Source organism: Sprattus sprattus (genome assembly GCF_963457725.1).
Source record: "Sprattus sprattus genome assembly, chromosome: 18".
In the NCBI taxonomy this organism is placed as follows: domain Eukaryota; kingdom Metazoa; phylum Chordata; class Actinopteri; order Clupeiformes; family Clupeidae; genus Sprattus; species Sprattus sprattus.
Genome location: NC_137916.1, coordinates 19,770,940 through 19,777,078, shown reverse-complemented (window position 1 = coordinate 19,777,078; position 6,139 = coordinate 19,770,940).

Here is a 6,139-nt window from a genome sequence, read left to right as displayed (position 1 = left end):
ATTCAAACCTGGACTCATCAGTCCACAACACTTTATACCAATCTTTCTTTGTCTATTTCTTGTGTTCTTTTGCAAATTTCAGGCGTTTCACTCTATTCTTCTCTTTCAGTAATGTTTCTGTGCTGCTATTCTGCCAAAAAGTTATTTTTCTCACAGCTTCCTACGCACAGTTCTTGGGAACACTATTGAACCATAAGTCATTGTGGTGTTGATCTCGTCACCAATTCTTGTGAAGTCTTTCTTCACTCCTTAAGACTGAGAATTCTGAGATGCTTCACTTCACACAGTTTATTTTTTTAGCCTCTCCCCTTTCGGTTCTGGTGGCATCACGGTCTAAAGTGTATTTTACAGTGCTTGGACTGCATGTCAAGTCCTTGGCTATGTGGCGGTAACTATGGCCATGTTCAAAGAGCAACACTTGCTTCAAGACTAGCTCTAGAGGCTTTGAATCTATACCAATTGGTGGTGTGGCCTCAGTGACAAAACCCTTATGTTACCAATCACTTAATGCGGAAGATAGGCCTTGTACATTCAAAAGAATCACCGTGCTGTGTCCTGAGACTCTTGCATCCCCATCAATTTAACCACGACCACACCTGACAATGATTAAACAAGTAATTTGGCTTCTTCTGTGAAGGGACATGATTGTGTGACATTGACAGTGAAATAGGCCTAGTTTGTTTTTGTACGGAAATTGGCCTAAATCTACTTATGATAGCTCTATTCTATGGTTTATAGAGCATAATAATGACTTTGTAGGTATTTCATTAGTTTTAAGGGTATTTTAATGGCCAATTCAACAAAAACAACTGAAACCTCTTAAATATGCCTAGTGTTCTAATAATTTTGGCCACCACTGTATATGCACCAATACGCATAGCCATGTTGATGAGGGTGTACCTTCAGCATGTTTGTGAAAATGAGTAGGCCTATAGATGACAAAAAAGTTTCTGTTCAAGGTGTCTTCCTATACCTTTGTACCCTGACTGCACATTGCAAAAAAAAACGTGTTCAGTTAATCTTTAACACAGGCATAAAAACAGCCCTCTCTCCTGAGAGCACAGGGCCTGGCTGCGCCACTGTATAAAGTCGGCATGTCCTCAAAGCCCTTGCCAACTCCATAAGCAAGAAAACAGTAGCGGTCAGCCCTGTGGTCGCCGAGATCTGTCTGATTAAGCTCTAACACATTGAGGCTACACACTTCATTGTGAAAGAAAATAAAATGTGCATTTCCTCTCTGTCTCGCTCGCTCGCTTACTCCACACACAGTCATTCTGGGGAATGCATTTGATAAGTGTTCAGAGATGAATGATAAAATTAAAGGAAAGGTAAGTCCCAGAAATAGCCCTGTAGGTATCCCCCGCCGAGGCTGTCAGCTGATAGGATCAGTATGACGCTGGAGAGAGTGTGTGTGTTCCCCCCAGACACGTAGTCTTCTACTTACCTGCATGCGTGCTTACCTGTCTGGCGCATACCTGATGGCCAGGGATCGCCTAGCGCATACCTGTCAGGGATCACCTCTCGCATACCTGACTGTTATCTGATAGTTACATTGCCAAAAGGCAAAGAACACCAATTAACCAATTATGTGTAATAACACTGTGCCTCTTAAAACAACAGTCATGAAGGGTAGTGCTGCACCCCACTCTCTTGCAGCTCAACCCGCAGGAATTTAATCTGATTTGGACACAACAAAAAGGATAAATCTCACTTAAATTCTTTTAAAGTTTTTTTTTAGGGGGTCAAAAACGAAAGTGTGAGTAAAGCCTCATTGCTGAGCGGACGTAAGGCTGGACACACACTGGAACGCTATGTGAAGCCGGCTCAGTGCTTAATAGAATTAGCCGAGGATTAATTGCCTGTTTATATGCTTGAGTTCCAGCCTTGTGCTTGGCTCTCGTGAGGTGCATATCCCCTCTCTTTTTTCGTGCCAGCTAAAGAAGAAAGCCAACGCTTTGGCCCCTGCAGCCATTACCATTTAGAGCCAGAACAATATGTCCCTACACTGCACTAGCCTGTGAAACACATTAGCTAGCTTGAGCACAAAGTTAAATCAATCTCCAAATGTCTCCCCATTCTATAAAAAAAAATCACCAAAGGGATTGAGCCGGGTCAGCTCATTTCATATGCATAGAACACGCACACGGAAAAAAAAATATGGCCAAAAATAGCTTCGCATCCACCCCCCCCATCCCCCCCCCCCCCCCCCCCCCGACCGGTCCCACAGCGGAAGCCAAGGACTGTGATCAGAATCAATGCCGTGCACTGCATTCTGGAGGGGTGAGTGTGCTCCCTGCACACGTAGCACAGTGCTGCCCACCTGCAGACCCGGATGGGCGCTCCACAGATGTCTGCAGATGAAACATACCGATGGATCATATCACTCCTCAGTTGGCCCACGACGCCAGATGGGCGTGCTTGAGAATGGAATACAGGTCAGAGGGGAATAGCATCACCATCAAAGTGTGTCATCATTGCGCAACACTTTAGTGTGTAATTCATGTTGATTGTTACCCGTTGGAAAGTACTAAAAAGGGGTTGTGGAGGTGCTTTAGATGGAGTGAAATCCTGCTAGGTGATGCACTGCAGCCATATACAAGAGCAACCTCAGGTTTCTCTCCTTCCAGTACCCATTCTGTTGGGGCTCTTCCCAGGGATGCAAAATCCTTTTCCCCCTTCCTGGAAAATCATCCGGTTGTAAACACGATGATGCTGTATGCCCTGAGAGCTGCTGTGTTGTGCAATTATGACGCTTGAAGGTTATCTGATAAGACTGGCGCCATCACGGGATGTTGGTGTATTCTAGTGTGTCCATGTTAAACATAATGCCGGGCACACACGGAGCGTGGCAGGGTGGAGATCCGACCCATTACCATGGGTGCCTGGCACAACAGTTTCAAGGTCACGGGGGCAGGGGAAGACCTTTGGACCCAATGCAGATACGTGTAGTCAAACCACACCTTAGCAGATAATGACCAAAGGGTAGGAATGTTAAGACTGCCTTTCACACACACACAAACACACACACACACACGCACACACACACACACACACACACACACATATGGCACACACACATGACACACACACAGACACACACACATACACACAAAAAAAGGGCGCAAGGAAGTAAAAATAGGCCTTATCAGTTGGACAAGAGAGAAGACAGCATGTCAATAAAGATAATGTTCTCATGCTGTGTGCTCATGCTGTCAGAGTTGTCATGGTGTCATTAGGGTGACCCTGTTTGGTGTGTGTGTGTATGTGTGTGTTTGTATGATGGTATCACTCTCTCTCTCGCTCCCGCTCTCTCTTTTTTCTCTCTCACTCTCTCTTTCTGTCTCTCTGTGTGTGTGTGTGTGTGTGTGTATGTGTGTGTGTGTGTGTGTGTGTGTATGTGTGTGTGTGTGTGTGTATGTGTGTGTGTGTGTGTGTGTGTGTGTGTGTGTGTGTGTGTGTGTGTGTGTATGTGTGTGTATGTGTGTGTGTGTGTGTGTGTGTGTGTGTGTATGTGTGTGTGTGTGTGTTTGCAATAAATACAGCTCAATGGTCCATAAAGTCCATAAAGCCAGACACTGTAAACACTGTAAACATGATCATGTACTGTGGGCTTAATTGGGCTTACAGGAGGAGGATGAGAGAGTGAGACAGAGAAAGAAAAAGAAAAAGAAAGGGAGAAAGAAAGAGGGAAGAGGGAGAAAGATGTGAATCACCACTTTCTCAGAATCATTAAACACAGTTTTCACACAACTACACATCATGACAGTGTAAGGATAAGGATACGTTTCCTGTTACTCTGCTAGTAGAGTATGGTGCTAGAAACAGCAGCCTGGGTTTGTCTAAAGCAACTTTAAAACATATTTGTAAAAATTGAATATTAACATCAACCAAAAATACAGTAAAATGCACAATAATACAATACAAATATGTATAGCAATATTTAATATCAGACCATAGTAATCGTGTTAGTTCAGCTCACAATGCCCGCAAATAAGCCTGAAGCCATGTACTGCACTGGAAGTTTGTAAATTGTATGGTACGTGCTTAAACTGTGATGCGAAACTATAATAATATAATAATAATAATTATAAATGTATAATTATAATTGTATAATTGTCAGACTTTATTTGCTCTTTATTCGGACAAGCAACATGAGGACTTGTGTGACATTTGCCCGTTATTTGTTGATTTAGTTTCTCGTGACAAAAGTTGAATGGATGGATGGGCCTAAACACAGAGGGAGGGAGGGAGGGAAGGAGTCTGGGGTCTCCTCACATCTGGAGCGGCTGCAAGGGTGTGCACAGTGTCAGTGGCGTGGCTCTGTTTGCTCCCCTGGCACAGATGGATGTGGGAGAGATGGCAGAGGATCCATCAGGAGTGTCTGTATATGCATGTGTGGATGTGTGTGGATGTCTTGGTGTGTATGTGTGTGTATGTGTGTGTGTGTGTGTGTGTGTGTGTGTGTGTGTGTGTGTGTGTGTGTGTGTGTGGAGGTCTGGAGGTGTGTGTGGAGGTCGGGGTGTGTATGTGTGTGTGTGTGTGTGTGTGTGTGTGTGTGTGTGTGTGTGTGTGTGTGTGAATGTCTGGGTGTATGTGTGTGTGTGTGTGTGTGTGTGTGTGTGTGTGTGTGTGTGTGAATGTGTGTGTGTGTGTGTGTGTGTGTGTGTGTGTGTGTGTGTGTGTGTGTGTGTGACAAAGAGAGAGAGAGAGAGAGAAAGAGACAAAGAGAGGAGGAGACTGTGGGTGCAGGGCAGGATGCTCTGATTTATAGTCTGGTAATTGCAGCCCTCCTTTAAAAACAGCTGGAATAACAGACAGACATGCAAGACCTGTGGGGCGTGTGGTTACATTTATTAGCACTCTGCCCTCCTGGGCACTGTGTGTATATAAGTGTGTTTATGGTGTGTGTGGGTGTGGATGTGTGTGTGTGTTTTTGTGTGTGTGTGTGTGTGTGTGTGTGTGTGTGTGTGTGTGTGTGTGTGTGTGTGTGTGTGTGTGTGTGTGTGTCTGTCTGTTTGTGTGTGTGTGCGTGTTTGTGTGTGCGTGTGCGTGTGCGTGTGCGTGTGCGTGTGCGTGTGCGTGTGCGTGTGCGTGTGCGTGTGCGTGTGCGTGTGCGTGTGCTGTGTGTGTGTGTGTGTGTGTGTGTGTGTGTTTATAGCTAAATGTGCTTTCGGTTGCACATTTGTTGTCTATGGGTGATGAGTCGATGTCTGTGTGTGTGAATGTGAGTGAGAGTGAGTGAGAGTGGCAGTGGCAGTGGCAGTAACTGCCTCCCCGGTTGTTGTGTCCAAGTTGCTGCACTCGAACAGTTTGGCCTTGTTTGTGTTTGTGTCACAAGCCTCCCATTAGAATTAATGGACTAGTTTGTCCCACAGACCTCCTCTTCAGGCGTCTTTGCAGGTCACCATTAGCAGTCAGTGATAAATGACGAGTGCAGATGGGAAAATGGACGCCCCCTGGTTATTTAGGCAATACCGCAGACCTGTGTGGGGGCGTTAGCAGAGGCAGGACAGGAGCGGGTTATGACAGTGCCCTGCTGGTGTGCTGGCTGTAATTACGCCTCTTCTCTCCCTGTCGTCCTCTCTCTAACACAGACACACACACACACACAGACACGCACACTCTCTCTAACACACACACTCTCTCTCATTCTCTCTGTCTCTCTCGGTGGAGTGGCAGATGTGGAAACAGAGAGGGTGTTTGTGGTGGAGTGGAGCTCAGTGGAGCTCAGTGGTGATAGCAGCTCTCAGGCATCTGGAGGCCCTGAGGGGGAGAGCCTGTCCAGACAGCACCTGGGCTCTTACTCCCGACGTGTGCTCACCTGCACTGCTCTCTGTTTACTAGAACCCCTTCTTTCCTTGTGCACACACACACACACACAAACACACACACACACACATGCACATACATACACACACATGCGCTCTTACTCTCTCACTTTCACTTTGACACATACACTCCCTCTCTTTCTCCCCCTCTCTCACACACAGAATGGGGATATAGGGGATATGCTGGGGCTTTAGCCAAACAAAGCCTCCATTTACTTAACAATGCAGCTATCGACTGTGTGGATAACCAAACCACAGTGTGGAGAATGCCTTAAATAAACATGTAGAGTGATGAAAGATGGAGCTGTCAC